General features: G+C 38.9%; 1 protein-coding gene across 3 annotated transcripts in view; it reads right to left on the bottom strand.

Annotated features, from left to right (window-relative positions):
* The window catches only part of RNF41 (ring finger protein 41), a 34,577-nt gene extending 19,692 nt beyond the window's left edge, over positions 1–14,885 (bottom strand). The window contains exons 1-2 of one of the 3 annotated variants that reach the window (XM_007425777.3): positions 14,804–14,885; positions 6,946–7,087 (exon numbers count right to left, since the gene is read on the bottom strand). The gene's annotated coding sequence lies outside the window, so the exon portion shown is untranslated. Of the gene's footprint in view, positions 1–6,945; positions 7,088–9,104; positions 13,277–14,803 lie in introns of those variants that run through there. The other 2 variants (XM_025165153.2, XM_025165154.2) reach the window with 2 other exon arrangements.
* Positions 14,886–19,634: the final 4,749 nt, after the last annotated feature.

Raw genomic sequence — 19,634 nt, forward strand, 5'->3', positions numbered from 1 at the left:
AAGCTGGACCATCAGAAAGGTGAAATTTAAAAAAAAGGGATGCCTCTGAATTATAGTGCTAGAGAACACTCTTAAAAATTCCTCAGACTACAGGAAGAACAAATCTTTCAATAATGGATGAGGTAAATCCAGACTGGTTATTGGAACCTCTAATAATGAATCTAGAGTTTAAATATTTTCGACACATAATGCAAAGGCAAGAATCACTGCAGAAGACCCAGACACGTGGAAAAATCAAAGGAATCAAACAAGTGTCCTTCAGAAGGCAACTAGCTAGAAACTACAGGTAGACTTCATTTAGCTATCACAATTGGGACCGGCAACTCAGTTATTAAGCAAAGCAGTTGCTAAGTGAAACCACAACTGTGCTTAAAATCTTATTTCAGCTTTCCGTTGCTTTACAGATCTGCGAAGGTCATAAATGCAAGGATTGGTTCCAAAGTTACGTTTTCATCACCATTGTATCTCTGAATGGTCACTGTCCAAGGCAGTTGCTAAGCGAGGATTACCTGAATCACTACAAAACACAAGCATGAGCTTACAAGAACTCAAGGGTTCCTGACAAGACAATCCTGGAGAAATGATAACTATGAGATCACAGAGAAGCAGAATTGAACAGCTGAACAATATATATTAATTTATAGGTAACTAATTTTAATCTGTTGTTATTATTCTACCCTTGCCCTTTTGGGGAGTGTGGCTTCTGGTAAATACATATTTACAAGTGAGTCACATGCATATCTTTATGGGGAAAGACAAATTTCCAGGATTCCTTTCAGATGACATAGGCCAGTCTACACATTGTCAAGACTGGGAAGATGGGCATTGCATATTATTATGCTTTTAATTTTTTCCTCCTGTCTGCTCTTTTTTTGTGTATGAAGAGGTTGTCTTAAATTCAGCTTACCTTCCTTTTGGACAAATATGTTACTGATCAAATACAGTATTTGGGACAACTTTTCACTAATTATTTTATACAGCATAAAATCAATGTTGAAAAAAAATCAGCCTGGATGTTCACTTTGAACGGGGAATAGAGAAAAAGACACGTACAATCAACACCACTGAACTCTAGAATACAAATCATAGTCAGCCTATTCTGTCTAGAACAATCTGTTTGAAAAGCAGATAGCAGCTGTCCAAATTATTAGATGCTCACAAGTTTTGCAAAGAACATCCAGATGAATCATGTCTGAAAGGAAAAGGACACCTATGGATTTTTCACTGAACTGCAAGCATCAAGACCAAATCTCAATTTAAAAGTATTCCCATATTAACTATTCTAATTTATAAAGGCGGAGCCACCTCCTGCCCAGTTGTGCTCATGCTGCAGCAGTCACTTACCTGCTTGCTGGCCTGCTTGCAAGCTGCCTGGGACTTGTGATTTCCTGCTGGCTTCCCCATTGATTTTGCTTGTTAGAAGCCAGCAGGAAATTGTGGAGGTCCTCACTTAACGACCTGCGATCCTCACTTCACGACAGTAACTGGGGACTGCTGGGATTGCTGTCACTAAGCAATGCAGTCATTGGATGTCATGCTTTATGACTGCATCACTTAGTGACAGAAATTCTGATTCCAATTACTCATCGTTAAGAAAGGACTGCCTGTGGCCTTGCAGAAGCAGCTGCCTTAATGATATCAAAGAGAAGGATTTCTTTCATACTAAGATACATTCTTTTTTTATATAATTTTTATACGAGATTTTTATTAGAGATTTTTAAATGAGTAAAAGATAAACATGAAAAAATACAGAAAATGAAATTAAGAAAGAAAAGATAGAGAAGAGATTGAGAAAAAGTGCAGAAAATAAGAAAAGATATTTAAAGAAGTGACTTCCGATCTTCTTTACAGCAGTTACAAACAAGTTAGTATCACTCCACCCCCTTTAAGATTACATTACATAGTTCACTTCTTCCCATATCCAACCCATTTCAATCAGCAAATCATCAACTCATTTCTCTTCATCTTCAGCAAAAAGTCCATGAAGGGTTTCCAATGTTTTATAAAAGTACTTATCTTATCCCTGATTAAACAAGTCAATTTTATATTCTTTTCTTTTACACAGTACTCTGGTATTAATCCTTAGCTTAATGTTAATCCTTAGCTCTATGTTGTCATAGAACCTGGTTTCTTGTCTTCTTCCTGACAAGCTCCACAAGTATATTTCTTAGTACATTTCTTACATCTTCGTACATTTTGTACACCTTGCCCACTTCTACATCTATGTCTTCTTCCTCCCATTCTAAAAATATTTTTAGGGCTTCAACAACCCTCTCCTTACCATCTTCACTAGGTTGTTCTATAGCTGATCTCAGTCTCAGGCAAAATTCTTCCTCTTTTAAACCCAGTAGTGTCACATTGTCTAAATCTTTGTTCATCTCTTGGCTTATTGCTTCCATCTCACTCATTTGTACTGCAGATTCTTCAGATTTTTTATTCATCTTTTCTTCCATATTTGCAAATCTTACATTCCTTTCAAATGTAATCAAAACTCTCTTAAGAGATTCAATCAATGATACTGCCACTGCCACTGTAATATTCTTTTCAAATGTTCCAACATCTTTTGTACAGTCTCTGGAATAATCCCTATTCGCTCTGTTGATGGTCTTTTTCTCCCTTCTTTCATTGCTTTCCTAATATTAGATCCCTTTCCTTAAATCTACGCCCCTCCCCCGCCAAGCAGGTCATCTCTCAGGTTTGGGTAGGAATGGGAAAGATTTGAAAGGTCTCCTACTCCATTCCCCACATTTAAAAACCCCCAAAGCATTTCAAGCACAGACCTTCCAGTAATGTCCTTGAATCATCAGATGGCCTCCTGTGGCCCTTTAGGAACTGTGGGCTCTGAATCCCCCACATGATGTCACAGGATTATAAAACTTAAAATACAGAAACAACTACCAAATGACAACTACCAAACAAGTTTTTAGATTTTATTCCCAGCTTTGAGAACAGATAATTTAACCAAACCCAATATATCACTTTGGTTTGATTTTTACCTAGAGACATTAATTGAAGCACAGGACAAAGTCCAAAGTCCTTCAAACTGAAAAAAATGGATACCACCCCAAAGACCAAAATTACTAAAATTTTAGTAATAATCATAAATAAGATAACTGCGACATATTCTGCATGCAAAACAGAAAGAAACTTGATGAGGCTTGTAAGGATATTCTGTAAGATATCAGAGAGCTCTGGAGGCTTTCCAGTGTAATTAGTCAGATACAGTATTGGACCAGTGGAAACATGCATGATTTGAGGTTCAACTAGCTTCAAAAAGTGAAAGGCCATTTATTGTAAAACATAAATTCAATTTAAAAACAGTGTTAAAATATAAGAGAAACACTAAGAAACAAATCCCCTTCACTGCAGAAGAATGACATGCTCTAATCTTGAAGCAATGTTCACAAATTCTAAGTTAAAATGCATAGAGAAATCAAGGTTTCTCAATAGGTCTCTCCACAGTTTAGTAATTAAATAATCTAACTTTATTATGGCACTATAGGAAAACTAAAATACACAGTATTTCACAAGTATTGCAAACACAAAGTAATTTAAATAACCAGGAAAAGAATCAGCAAGAAAACATGAGACGTGTCAATTTAGAAAGAGTTCACCGGAGTTGGGTGGCCAATACATTTAAATAAATAAATAAAATTGAGAACTGCAGCCTGTGGATTTCAAAATATATTTCAGGGTATTGATGGGTTTGATAATGGAATGCATTGCTAAGAGATATTTTAATAAGATAAATCTGTAAAACAGCTCTAGATCTCAATATCCAAACTGACTTTCCAGTTGCAATTTGAACTTCTACCACTCTATCACATGAAATCTATCACACTCTATATTTTATCACATGAAATCAGTTTCTTGGCCTCGAAATGGAAAAACATATTCTTTCCCCCCAAAATTATAAGCTATTTGGCATTTTTGGGCCAGTCTTATGAGTAAGACAAATCCCCCGCAATAAATTGCATTAGATCTGTTTTCAGATATCAAATTACATCATGTGCTTGCATTTGGCTCATGTTAACAAAAAGCCGCTACAGCTGTGTAAAGCTTTTTAACCACGTCAGCAATAAGATGGAAATGGATTAAAACTACAGGCTATTCCTTTCAATAGAGTGCAGGGATCTAGCCACCTTTTTTATCATCTTGTATTTGAAATATTTCTGTACTTTACAGAACAGCATTAACCTTGATTGCTTATTCTTCCTATAGATGCATAATGCAATGCTATATTTTGCATGTAGAGTATGTTTTTACTACTTCAAGTGACTATTTGCAAATTACAAATATGATTAATTTAATCACATAAAAATAATCACAATATAAATAAATAAATAAGAATTTACTTTGAAAATAATATCCATAGTTTAATCTATACCTATATTTATATTCAACCTGCTTGTAGCCTATACCAAAACTGCCCTTCAAAACTATTACAAAGGTGAGGATGGGGTCCCTCTGGAAAATACAATGACCTCTAATTCACTCTAACATCTGGCAACTAACAATTTAGCAGTTGTGATTAATCAAAATTAGCATTTCTGTTTCTCAATATGGGGTTGTCAGATCTAAGAGCTGAACAGCACGAAAATATATAATAGTTTTACCTTTTATCTTTAAGACTGATTCCCACAACATGTTAAGCCATATTTTGTTTAATCAAGGTTTTTTGAATAAACTACAATTTGGTTTGCTTACATAACCCATTACACCATAAGTCATGGTTTATAAGCAATGATTGTTGGATTCATACATTTAAATCCCAAATTTAAGCCACATTATGGTTTACCGTATGAACCAAGACCCTGAGCAGACTCTTTTTGTTCTGTTTTTCTTCCACTGTTGCAAGTCACAACCACAATCTTGCTTGCTACACCAGAGTAAAAAGTTGTACAAATGAACACTTCAAATGCTGGGATGAAAATTAGTAATGTTGCCTACCATTCTCCAAACCTTATACCTTATAATGTTGCCAGAAAAATCTACACACACATACATCTAACTGGCATTGTACTTTGGTAGCCAAATCTGTGATTTGACATACTGTATACACACATTTCACAATTCCTACAGAAACGGAATAATCATATAAATAAGCTGTTTTTCTTCTTAGCTAAACCCAGTATTTGGAATTTATCAAAAACATCAAGAAATGTGGATTCTATGGCCATGGAGGAGTACCCAAATAATTATTATACCCCACTGTACCAGATTTATAGTAGTCAACTGCTGAAATGTACTATTTGCCAACATTTGAATTAGTCTATTGCTGACAGGGACAAGAAAAACAACTTTCAAACAATCTATTCATGTTGTTTCGAGCTGTTTTGTTTATGATGAAAATTTCCAGAGTTTTCTTCTTTTTTAAAAGGAATTTACTTCCAAGATAGCACTTGTTTAATGAAGCAGACACATACAAAACAATCCGGGTATCTGAAAGAAGCAACTGTACCACTTATCTTTGCTGGGGAATATACTCAACTGTAGAAGCAGACTGTTAGGAACAGTCTTAATGAAATTTCTCAGAAAACACATTCTAAATTATTTATCGTTATATTTTAGAAGGTTTTCTGTTTCCAAAGAATTTCAATCTGGATTACACAATTCTAGTTAGTAATAAGATCACTGCTGATGGCTGCTATCCCCCCTATTCCCTTCTCTGCAAATACTGGAGATCAATCAGAGGATTCCAAAACCCATGGAATTCAAGCTGCAGAATTTCTTCCCTTTAGAATGAGTTGAAATATTCCACAATCATTTGAACTACTTATGACTAGTCGGCTTATATCTCTTCTACTGTTTGGCAAATATTTTGTCTATCTGCTCTTCCTTAGACTGGAAGATTGTCAGAAAAGAACCATTCTGTGTAGATATATCTCACTATATTCCTCATGATGCAATTAGTTCAAGATATTATCAGCAGTCTTTTCATATTACAAACATAGAAAATATATCCCATCAATAAAAATAAATTGATCAACCAATGAATTAAATTCAACATAATAAAAAATCAGTGTTCATAACATTCTATCTTGACACAAACTGCTTCAGAAGAGGTAACACCAACAGAATTTACATAAACAAATATAAGTAGAGACAATTATTTCTGTTAAAATAAATTATGTCCAGCCGTACACAATCTTTGCCATGCATATGAAATATAGACATCCGTTCTTGAAAGCTAACACCTTTCATTATTTAATAGCTACTCCTTCCATGTTTATGCAAAGTTAAAGGCATCATCTGTGTTCTCTGAAATCTTTGTATAAGGCTTGTTAAACTCCTTTGAAACAAACCAGAGTTCTTATTTTATAGCATTTCATAAAAATGTATGAAATCCATGAATATATCTACCTGCACTCTGCATGAACAAATTATACCTTTCTTAGAAGAAAATTTGGCACTGAACACTGAAATCAGAAGCTTATTTTCTTCACAGATGAGATAACATTTTAGAATTTGTGTGCTCCATGATTTACAAGCTGCCAAGCAAATTACTCTTCAAGGCAGAGAAGACTTTAATTACTTTCCTGAGCATCATACTTCTGAAATAGCCATAGAAATGATAAAATCTCCTTCAAGACAAGTTCAGTTCCTAGAAACTTCACAGAAATGTCCATGTAATTTTCTTGCCAGCAAAATGACAATAGTTTGCCATTGCTTTCTTCTGGGATATTTTTTTTCTTCAAAGATTAAGCTACAGAGATAATGTTCTTTGGAGATCTATATAACTACACCTAAGCTTGATTAACATCTGAGCCCAGGTAAGATTGGCCAAGTGTGGACATCTGCTGAGACCTAGCACCCACTTTTCCTGAAGAAGAGGATAAACCACAAAACAAAACACAGCTAAACACAGGACTTCGAGAGAAAATGAGATGTAGATATTAAAATAAAGTAAAAAGTGTGTTGACCTGTGAAAGAAAGTTATTTTACCTTCTGTAGTAGAATTTCTTCCTGAATAGCAACAAGACAATGCTGATGTTGCGCTGCTCTTCTGAATTGAACTCTCACCATGGCCCATCTTTTTCCCTCTTCTTATTTAGATTAAGTCATCATTTATCTTAACAGCCAGAATCTGTGGTCATAGGAGTATATAAAAAGATAAATAGTTTCAGTCTTAACAGAAAGTTAAAAATACAAATTTATACTAGTGTGATATGATGTGTTAATGTCCTACTATCTTTAATAACTACAGAGCAGTATGCAAAATTATGTATACTCTCTTAATCATTTGCTTTACACACAGAACAATGCAAGAAGCCGCCTTATTAATATTCAGTTCATTTCCACACCCTTAGGCATGGCATATTATTTGCAACATACTAATATTATGTCTGGCTTATTTGAAACATTTCCCAACAGTATATTTTTTCAGCCTTCTCTAACACTTAGTTCTGTCTCATTTCTAAGTAGTTTACAGTGAGAAGTTGCTCCTTCGTGTTTAGCTTTGCCCAGACCATACCATAAAAATAATGCTTGGAGTTTCTTTAGTGGCAATAGCAAATAGATTAAATACGATTAATAAAAGTGTTCAACATTCACCATATGAGTTTTCATTTCATAATGTTCTGCTTTAAATACTAATGATGCCTTATTTCACGTCAACAGGTATGTTGCCCATTTGACCTAAACAGTCATCTACCATTTTTGCCACAAATTGAAATCACACATATTACACGATACTTATATTTTTTAGGTGAAACTTTCAATGCCAGTCTTAAGTTCAACTATACAGCAGGCTCAGAATATAAGACTGATACTAGCATAAGAAAATCCCTTATAATTTTCCCCTAGAAATTTATTAATCCATTATCCTGGGAAACAGCTGAGTAATTAGATGTACCATACAACATACAAAGGTAATTGTGACTCAAGAAGCTCACAGATTCTATTGTGATCCAATGTACTAACACAAACTTACACAATATAAAGGAGCAGCAAAGAAACAAGAAAGGGCTATAAGAGATGAGAGTTAAACAGCTGTTCTTCACCTGTTTCACATAAGACTTTGCAAGCAGAGACTTGCATTACAATAATCACAACCAGGAATTAGATCAGCCAGCCCATCATTTTGAAGAAGTTCCCCAACTTTTAGAGGAACAGAGGATGCTTAGCATATATATCGGATCACTTCTTGCTTGCAAAATGATGCTTATCAAAGTTACATCACAATCCCTTTATTTTATGTGATCATAACAGCTCTGGTCAAGCCAAGAGACCAATATGCAACCAAAACATTATTAATACCTTATTCCCTTGCTTGTAAATTGCACAACTGAACAAAGGTAGCAACGACCTGCTTTACTGTCACAAGCAAGATTTGCTCTCTGCTAACATGTGCTCCTAAACTGAAGTATGAAGATGCCCTTGAAATTTTAGAGGAAATGTTCTCCAGATTATCTGCTACACTTTACTAGAGTTGTTAACAAGCAAGGACTTGTTACAAAATTCTTCATCAGATGTTGCTGTTTCATCAAAAAGGGTCTTAAATACTTCTTTTGCCACTGCACTGTTTCAGTTCACCATACATGTCCAAGCCCTATTCCTTCAGCTGCTCCTTAAGCTAATTTTCCAAACCATCCCCCACTGCACACTGTTATTCAATAGAAACTTAACCTCCAGAACCTTAGAATGGAGGGAAAACAGGAACACCTGCCAAGAACACTCATCCCCACAATATAATTTATTTGGATTCTTCAAGCTGGCTTTTGAATTAATCCCCACAAAATGACAAGCTTCCGTTTCTCTCATGGTTTTCAGCCTTCTTCTGGATGTGTTTTCTTTAGTATAAGCACTTAACTTTTTACATAACCAAACTTGTTCTCCTTTACTTCACTGTAGTCCCCTCAATATCACCAAAGTTCATTTCAAAACTACCTTAACAATTCAACATCTCTATACTTTCTCCCTCATAAATCAGTTCCTATACCTCCCCAGCCCTAAACCACCCAATAGATCTTATCAGTATACTGTAATACTCTATGCCTGTTTTTTTAAAAAAAACCTATTATGTTCATTCAAACCCAGATCTTGAGTTGACACATGGTTATGAAAGATGTTAATTTTTCCAAAGTTTCTTGTTGGTAGTTTACCTTGGCTCTGATTCCTTATGTCAACTGGACCTCAAAGACAGTATTATTTTAACGATGATCCTCTCTGTTAGCCTTTGGACACAGATGGAAGCTTGTTTCTCTTTTCCCCAATCTAGTCCACCTTTCCAACCCTAATCAGTTCCCCTCCTAAAAAACTGCAACTATCAGCCGTCAGCAAGCAACCACAATGGTGATTAAGTTAACATAAAGATGGTTATTATTAATTAAGCTGGGACTGGCTTCAATGCGTTTGGTTGTTTGCAGACACATCAAGGATTTTGCCTAAGTTTCAGTCACCAAGTCTATCTTCTTCTCCCCAGAACACTGCTAGTCTCTCTCATTAGCAAAAGCTTCATTCTATGTAGGTAGCTTTGTACTGTATTTTTTTTTAAGACGCTAATCTCTTTGGAGATTTTTTTCTCTTAAAAAATAAAAAGCAGCATTTAAACTGAAAACTACAGAATCACATACAATTCTATATACAATGCATTATATACAATTATATACAATGCATATAATAATGTACCATCACATTATTCCCTTTCTGGGTAAGCAACATTATACAGAGCACAAAGAAGGAGTAAGAAACCTAAGTCAAAGAAATGAAAGGGATGACGTAACAAAGAGAGAAGAAAATATGACTAAAACTAATTACACCAACACCATTCACTATACCTCTTGATATCTTTCTATCCTCAAACCACTCATTTCTACTACATCCATATGTTATCTCATACATTGCCTTTTGTTCTTTAAAAAGTATTATTTCTCTCTTTTTCAGGACCTCATCAACTCCATACAATATCTGGTCCACCTACCTCTTGCCCAGCATAGTCACACTGCACTTTCTGAATTTTGCTCATTGTTAATTATCCTACTCTTTCAAACACCTTTCCAGGTACGCTTAATAAAGCAATTCCCCTGTAGTTTTTGCAGTTCCTCTTCTTATCCTTCCCTTTATGTTGAGAAACAACAGCAGCATTCTTCCAGTCAAAAGGCACAGATATAGTCCTCACATGTATATTAAACAAGTTGCACAACAATTTCATAAGCAAACCATATCTACACATTTCCCAGTTTGTACAATCTAACCCTGCAGCACTACCGTTTTTTAATATTCTCATAGCATTTCACCCATTTTTCGACACTAATATTTAGACTTCATTTCACTTTTCCTTTGGGACCTCTCATCATCTTTGCTGCCTTCACTAATTCTCTCAGTCTTTCATCAAAAACAATAAAATCAATCATGCTTTTCTATTTACAATTATTCCTTTGCTATGGGTACACATGAATACACATGCACATTCAAAACAAACAGATATTCTAAGCAGATATTCTCCAATCATTCTCATCTATAGGTCTCCAAATGCCCCAATAACCTTTTTTGTATTCTCTCATCTCATTTCCATCCATCCAGTCATGTCCCCTAGCAAAATAATTGCTTCTACCAGGTTGCATTTATTCAAAATGTTCTACTATTTTCACAAAATGTTGCAGCAATTTTGATTGGTGGGGTCTAGGCAGAGGGCCTTTTCTGCTGTGGCTCCCGCCCTATGGAACATCCTGCCTCCCGAGGTCTGGTGTACCCCCTCCCTCATGGCCTTCAGAAAAGGGGTTAAATCCTGGCTTTGCCAGAAGCCCTGGGGGCTGGATGGGGGCTCGCATCTGTGGAGATGGCTGGTGGGGTGATGGGTTCTGGTTCCCCCCCAGCATCCTGAAGGTGTTAGTGCTAAAATATATAGGGGGGTTTTAGGACTTTTTAATGTATGTTTGTATTTTAATTATTTACGGATTTTAGCCACTGTTGGAGGAATTGGTGTGTTTTTTCTTTTTTGTTATTGTGAGCTGCCCAGAGTCACCCGCTGGAGGAGATGGGTGGCATACAAGTTTAAAAATAAATAAATAAATAAATAAATAAATAAATAAATAAATAAATATTTCCCCAGACTCATACTTGGTTCTTCTATTATCACATTCACTGTATCATAACATGTACCTGTCACCAACTTAACAATTCCTACTTTCATATGCACCAACATGTTTTCATCAATCAATCAATCAATCAATCAATCAATCAATCAATCCTTTATTGTGGTCAAAGACCAGCATAAGGAGGGTGGGATACAGTCAATTAAATAGCATAGAAAATACATCAGAGTCTAAAATAATAATAATAATAATAAAAAGCTAAAAGATATAAAACAATATATCTAAAAGGAAACTAAAAGGAGGGGTAGGAGCATTAGAAGTGTGTAGGGGAGCATAAAGGTTAGTAAATAGCAGACTATATCTATCCAATTACAGAGCGTACTAATATGATGAACTAGATGCTTATTAAGAGTTGTTTATGGCACAGGTTTTAACTGCTGATGCGCAGAACCTGGCAACATTATATGTTGTAGCAGGGTTGGTATCTGAAAGCAGCAGGGAGGTGCAGAATTGTCCTGTGTGTCCTGGGTATTTATACAATAATGGTGAGATGAGGCTAGTACAAATGTCTTGTAACACAGGACAAGCACATGCACTGTTGTTTCTGTGTGTCCAGAATCACAGGGGCATTGTCTCTCTGGGTGAGGAATCTTCCTGCATCGGCCTTCAAGGACAGCTGAGGGGAGGGCATGACACTGTGCCAGAGTAAAGGCCCTCCAGTGTTAGGTACTTCAAGTTTAGTTAAGTATTTCATAGGGAAGGCAGAATACCTGTTGGATTCACTGGCAATAAAGGTTGGGGACCTGGCTAGATCCAATTGGTGCTCTGTCTGCTGCATGTTGTTTAATAAGTGCTATGGCTGGTCATATCCCATGCCAAGTAGAAGACCTGGAGAGAAGCCCAAGGATGAGATTTTAGTTGCTACTGCCTGTTTCCATGTGGACAGAAAAGCATCCCTCATAGTTAATGGGGCAAGGCCAAGGGGAAAAACAGATAGTGTGAGCCAATAGTTGAGTATGGTCACCCACACTCTAGCCTCCACTTTCATGAGGCCTGTCTCTAATCTCAGGGTGGCATTAGAGACACATTTTAGGACTTGAAGGGCCGATCTTAGAAATTTGGATTGTACAAGTTCTAATGGTGCAAAATTGGAGAAGGGGCCCAACTGGGCACCATAAAGAAGTTGTGTTATTGGCTTGGCTTCAAATAATTTGAGTGATGCAGGAATATAGTGGCCACCTCTTGTCTTGAGGAATTTAAGGATGGCAGATAAGCTTCTCTGTGCATTTTCAGTAAGGTAGTCTCATGGGCTTCCCTACTGCTGGCAGAATGAAGGACTACTCCCAGGTATTTGAAACAGGAGACCTGCTCAATCTTGTGGCCATCTATGCTCCAGGGGTGGCTCTTGGGCCTTTTGGCAATTGCCATGAGTTTAGTTTTCTGATAATTGAGTACTAACTGGTCTTCCTTGCAGTACTGTGTTAGTGCTCTCAGTGCTCTTTTAAGGCCAACAGATGTACTTGAAAGAATTGCTGCAACTTCTGCATAGAGAAGAACAGAGATGTGTCTTCCAGCAAGTTTTGGGGAGAGAAAGTTTGTGTTGAGGAGATGGCCTACCATGGAGTTGATATAGAAATTGAGTAAGAGTGGGGCCAATATGCAGCCTTGTTTGATGCCTTTCTCACTTCCAATGGCACTGGTGAAATGGCCCTGGGGGTTACATCTTATTTTGAGTGAGGCCCCTTTGTGAAGCATATGTATTAGAGTATGTTTTCTTCTTTTCATTTATAATTAAATCTTCACCTTTATATCTTTGCCTATGTTCATCAACTCTGCTCCACAAAATCATGCCATCTTCATTCAGATCTATTTCACCTCTCTTTTTAGTTTCACAAACACACAACATATTTTTCTTTCATTTTGTTCAATTCATCATATTCACCATTTATTTCTCTAACACTCCATATTGCAATCTTTCATATGCCATATATGCCATCTTGAGTTGTACCAGATAGACAGGATAGAAATATAATAATAATCTCCAGCTGGGCCCAAATGAATTGACCTTCTCTGCCAGCAGAGTCTGTGGGGGCATGGGAGCAAAATCAGCGAAGTAGCAGACAGAGCATTACAATGCAAGCCCTGCCCCTTTTCAATCTGCATCTATGTCACAAATGCATTCAAAAGAGGTAGGGACTGCATCATAATGCTTCCACTGCCATCTTGCCAATTTTCACCCCCCCCGCCCCATGGACAGTGCTGTCCACTACTTATCATGTTTTTTTGTCAATCAAGGCTTTCACAAAACACTTTTTAGTAACACAGAGAAGATAGACTAGGTTGTCAGCCTTAGTTATTCTTGTAACATGCACAACAATTCCTACTAACAGTAAGGACAGTATTGGCACATTTTGGACAAAACAGCCCAAACATAACCAAAGCCCTGTTTCACTCCAAGCATGGTCACATTGTTCTATGCAAGCTACAATTTCAGGCCAACATACTGTTGACTACAGCTTATCAACCAAGATGCAAGTATATTTATTCCTTCTTTAAAAGAGCTCAGAATGGCAGACTGTGATCTTCTACTCCCCTGCCCATTCAGGTCCAGCTCATCTTTTAATCTTCACATAATCACCTTTTCCAAAATGCTGCCAAGTAAATTTTGCAAGAATCTTGCCAATTCAACTAAAATATGCTCCTATTCCTTTTTATGTTAGCTCCTGAGGTCCACACTTTCTTCACCAGCCCAACCACGCGTGTCTTTGAAATAACCCACCAGCTACTCCTAAATCTCATTCAGTTGTCCCATTAAGTTGAAGACCAGAACAGGCTAGTTTATTAAGGCTCCAAATGACCAGAGTGTAAAAGGAGGCAGGACCACATTTGTCCTGGTATGTCAGAACTTTCTGGCCTTGATGCTTATCACCATAACCACTTCTCATCCTTAAAAAAAAATACAATCAGGGACAACTAATGGAGCTGTGATTATGGGTTCTGGTGGGTTTTATTTTTTATTTTAAATGTGCCTTCTCTTTTCTACAACAACACAGAGCGTACTGTCAAGGTTTAGAATCAGCCTGTGCGCGAAAGCGGGGTGAGAAGAGTGGCAATGCTTGCTTCCCATACAGAACTGTTTACACTGGGCTCCCCCAGACCAGATCGCCCACGGATCATCACCATGCTGCACCGTTTGTTTTTCTACCGCATTAGTATCCTACTTTTTCTCTGAGAGCTCGACAATGGGGGACAGGGTCTTTCCTAGTCTAGCCCCACAACAACAACCCTGCGAGGTAGGCTGGGCCGAGAAAGCGACTGCCCCAACGTCTCCGAGGGAATTCTGCGGCTGGACGGGACTCCCACCACCCTCCACTACTCTGGCTTTCCAGGGAGCCCCATTCTCTCGCCGGACAACCCTCGGCCGCACATTCTCGGAACAAAACGCCTGCCGCCGGCCCCCTTCTACCAAAACGAAGGGCAGCTGCACCGTCCGTCCCACGCTGTCCATCGGCCGCCCTTTTCCAACGCAAACGGGTCTCCTCTCGCCACGGACTCTCCGACTTGCCCCTGCCCGTCCGCCAGACGTGCCGGCCGCTTCCAGCGACGATGCCTGAGCCCCTCCGCGCAGCTACTCCTGCCCCCTTCCCCATCGCGCCCCCAAAACAAACCACCAGCGCCACCGGTCCCCACTCCCGCAGCCGCTCCTTGGGAGGCGAGCCCAGGCCAGCAGCACCTTCCCCCGTTCGCAACCGGCCACAATCACGGACCTCTTTTCACCTCCCTCCGGGCACCGACCTCCGCGCCGCGGTTCTCCCCTCCGTCCCCTCCTCCCAGACCGTCACCGGAAACACGCCAACCTCAACACCCTCGTCGGGCAGCAGAGCAGGAAGCGAGAGGAGGGGCTGAATCCTGGCCGCTCTAGCCACCGAACCAGCCTCGTAACTTTATGGCTTCGTTTGCTGGCAGACGGGCGGGGTTCACACCTCGCGCTAAGCCAAAACAAAGAGATCGCCTGGGGATGATTTAGCGCGAGATGGGAAGGCCGCCTGCTGTAGATTGCGTTACGGGGAAGCGTTTGTAGCGTGACGTGATCCCCAGGCGCTCCAGGCATATTGCTGCGTGCATTCACGCAATCGATCATCGCGCTCCTCTTCCCAAAGCATCACGTTACCTGATCTTCAAGTGATGCTGATACTTCTTTAAAGGAAGCAGTGTGAAAACAGAATGAGGTTAAAGGCCAGGGCAACTCAACATTCCTGCACAAAGGCAGAAGGACAGACGTGTACATTTGCAAAACTGAATGGAATTTTTGCCTTAACTAGAGTAGCCCCTGAACTCTGGGTAACTCAGGTTTTCAGCATTCTTTGTTCTGAGAAGGAAAACGGGCATTTCCAGTTCTTCTGTGACTGTTATTTCAAGTTTCCCTATTCCTTAAGTTCCACAGGGATAAAGGATGTAGCCTTTGTCGGTCTTGTTCACCCCTTTAAACTATATAAAGATACAGTCCGTTAAAATACTTGCTTGCCTCATTTTGCTATGTTCCATCTCTTGTGACTGGATTTATGTATTGCACTAAGGCTTAGCTTGTTTAACTATTGATGATGACTGAATAAATCACAGCTGCATTCACACAGCACACACACACACACAAAGCTCTTTACAAACTACAATGGCTGTTTCTCATAAGAAACTAAAGCAAAACCAAACAAATTCCATTTGAATGCACTCCAAGTGCAAGAAATGGGGCTCCCATATTTGGGTTGCAAGAATTCAGATGACCATGAGATGGCAGCAAAGAGATTAAAAAAACCAAAACTCCTTGCTATCATCTAGTGGTCATCTGGACTCTTACATTCCAATTATAGTAGTCTACAAAAATATGGATGACCATTAGATGGTAACAAAAGGACACAGTATATTCTAACTATACTGATTAGCAGTATATATTTGGAAAAGTTATCAAGATAATAATTTAGTATGTATGGTTGTTGACCTCCCCCTTAAGTCCTGCTCTGCTGCCTCACAGCAGCACTTTTTTTCCTGGAGGAATGAGCAAAGAACAAGAGTAAGTCAAGAGTATATACTCCCAGCAGGGTCACTCAGTGCCTGAAGGTCACCCCAGCTGCTCAGCTAAAGCAAGCAGGCACCTATATTGAATAACAGTGATATAGGAAGATGTTGGAGGTAGATGATCACTTTAAAGACAATGACATAATCTCCTGCTGTGTGGGAGAAGGCAATACTAAACCATTTCTGTATTTTACCAAGAAAACCACATGGGTAGACAAGATAAAGATTGATGAAATAAGGCCAGACGATGGGCTGTCTGGTGGAATGGCACCCAACATGCTGTTGAGGAACAGCTGAGGGTCTTTCAGAGTACTAATGCTGATTATGATGCAACAGGATTAAAAACTTTGAAATGTCTAGTTGCTGATATTGCCAGGCAGCAAAAGAAAATCCAAAGCTGCAATGGCAGGATTACCGTGAGAACCTAGACATAAGAAGCATGAACATGGGAAAGCACAACACAGTGAAAGATTAAATCAATCAACCACACATTAACATCTCAGGCATCAGTGAACTGAAATGGATTGGAATTCTGACTTGTGGTCAGAAGATCATACTGTGTACTACACAGGACACCAAAAACAAAGAAGTGTTGCTTTCAACCACTGATGCAGAAAAAGAGAAGGTTGATGAGTTTTATCATCAGTTCAATCTGCAATCAATACAACTTACAAGCAAAATGTGCTTCTTGTGGTTGGAGGCTGGAATGCCAAAGTTGGGAACAGTAAAGAGGAAAACATTGTTGGACTATATGGCCTAGGAAACAGAAACGAAGCACGAGAATAACTTACCAGTTTCTGACAATCCAGTTTCAGAAACTCCATTTTCAAAGGGAACATCAGGAATCACTTTGAACTCCTAAACTTTATTGATAGGGAGTCAGAGGAAGTGTGAAAAGAAATCAGATAAGGGTCAATGTGAGAAGAGACTGCCAAAGGTCAAGAAACAAAAGAAAGCAAACTGGATCTCAGAACAGATGGTAGAAATACTGTAGCCAAAAAGAAATGAGACGAGAAGCCAAAGCCAAGGAAAAAAAAGATTTCAGGAAGAAACTTAACAAAGAATTTCAGAGAGAAGAGACAAGAAGCAGTATTACATCAACATCTGTAAAGACCACAAAGATGGAAACAGGCACAAAAAAGCAAGGAGTTTTTCAAAAGATTTCTGAATTCAGAAGGAGGTTCCAACCTTGAGTTGGTATGGTAAAGGTATTCATTGGAGAGACAGTAACTGAAGATCAAAAGATGGAAAAAATATGCTGAATATCTTCTTTCAGGAGAAGATATTCCCTTTTTAGAAGCACCTTTAGTACTAGGAGATGAAGTCAGGTCAGTACTCCAGTCATTAGCCAGAAGGCTACAGGAACTGATGGAATACTTACAGAAGTTTGCCGAGTGACAGATGAATCAGTAAAGGTTCTAACCAAACTGTGATTGTCACTGACACCTTCTGAGATTCTTTTTTCTTTTCTTTTTTTCATCTGAGCCTTAAAATATTAAACATCTGGTCAAACCTTTAGAACTGGGAATAAAAGCTGCTGAAAAATGCTTCCATGCTGTAGTCCCTCTACATGATATATATTTTCTATAGCAGAAAGACCTATATATAGGGCATACAATAAAACTCCAGTTTAATGAAGCATTTGGGTGGAGTGTGTGTCCATTAAATCCAAATGTCTATTAAATCCAAATTCACATCATTGTGTCCATTTATATCCTTTGCATAATTACACAATTGAGGTAAATGGAGTCATTTGCAGTAAACCTTGATTTAAAGGACAAATCCTCAGATCAAAGATTTGTCCAAAGTTGATTACTATGAAACCTGCCTATAGATCAAGAAGGATGAATTGCTTATGTGCTTGTGGGATAGAGCCTGGGCACTTACGTCTGGTAGCTTTCACTTTTTGTTTTCCACCAGTGTCACTCCAGGCCCTCTCTTCGCCAGCTTCATTTCACAATGCTCCTCAGTAAACCTAGAAGCTACACAGGGAGAAGCTCCTTAGGACAATCCTGTCAAGCACCTGTTGCCTCTGTATTCTAATGGTCAACAAGGCACCTAAAAGAAGCACCATCCAATTACTGGGGAAGTCCCCAAGTACCATCAAGAACAGGACTCATTGGACATTTGGGGCCGACCATCCTAATAGGTGCCTCCTCCCTGCAGAAGGTGGCTTCCCCCACCCTTTCAAAGGGCCCTGAAGACCCGGTTCTTCGCCCAGGCCTTTGGTGAGCATGATTAAAGCTCCCTTTTTTTCTTTTTCTTTGTTCCCATCTGGGTTTGTTATCTCTGCCATCTTTGTTCTTGTTTTGTGTTGGTTTTTTGTCTTGATTTTTTTTAACAATTTGTAAACTGCCCACAGTTGCTGGGAGTCAGGCAGCATATAAATTTAATAAATAATAAGGAAGTGAGCTGCCTATGACAATGGACTGATGGAAAACTCCCCAAGAACTGTATAATGACACATCAGCTACACAGTGAATACTGTGGATATGAATTCCCGGGCTGCCTCAGGCCCCAAGGAGGGGAGTTTGAAATCGCCCAGTAGTAACGGCTGGGCAAACCCACAATTACCCCTTCAAGGAGATTAAGCAGTTTGGTGAGAGAGAGTAGTACAATACCAGCACCTTAGCTTGTCCCTTTGGCCCAGCATGAAATGTAACAACTCACATCTGACCCCCTGCAGAACAGCACTCCTTGCAACAGCTGGGGTCTCCTGGTAACCAGTTGCCACACTACCTCTCCTGTCGTGGGGTTGCAAGTGATACAGAACAAAAAACCTGGCTGGACAGATCTCCATGAAGGGGACCCTCCCCCTTCACCCAGCCAGGTCTCAGTAATTAAAATATAGCTAAAATCTCCCTGCCCTTTGCACAGTCATGTCACATCATGACATATGTTGCAGGGACTGCACAGATAATCTTATCACAGTGAAAACTGGCAAACTTATGCATATTTTTAATTAAATGCAAAAGCCATAATTATGAACAAGAGAAAATAAACAAGCATCAGTCCAAATCTAACCCTAGATACGTTCAATGGGAGAGACTAAATGAGAGATATTTTGTGGAATACTCAAGGGCGTCCATTAATTGTATTGTTTGATTCTAATCCAAACTGTGCCCCCATTTAAGAGCCCAAAAAGAAGACATTCAATGAAGTACTAATTTCAAAACTGGCTGAAATATTGCATGTATTGAGTGCACTAGTTAAGTCCTTGAGCATCAAGAATCAAATTAGTTGCACACCCTTCTCCGGAGTAGAGAACCCTCTGCTGGCAATCAGTTGTCGGTAGTCAAAAATTGAGATAGCTGTGCTTACCTACCTCAATAAGTTTCAGGCTATCTCAGAAGATCTTAACAAACACAATGGGTTTTTAAGACATTACAACCGTTAATTGATAAAGAATTTGTAATTTGTTCCCATGCAACCTTCATCTGCACAGCCACACTGACCAGCCTGCCTGTCCCCGTCCTTCATCCTTATGTACTATGTTAAATCGTACATCAGTTAAGCTGCTCCACGCAT

Source organism: Python bivittatus, unplaced genomic scaffold, assembly GCF_059951505.1.
Source record: "Python bivittatus isolate LINGU-HERP-01145 unplaced genomic scaffold, Pbiv_v1 ctg000220_np1212, whole genome shotgun sequence".
NCBI lineage: Eukaryota > Metazoa > Chordata > Lepidosauria > Squamata > Pythonidae > Python > Python bivittatus.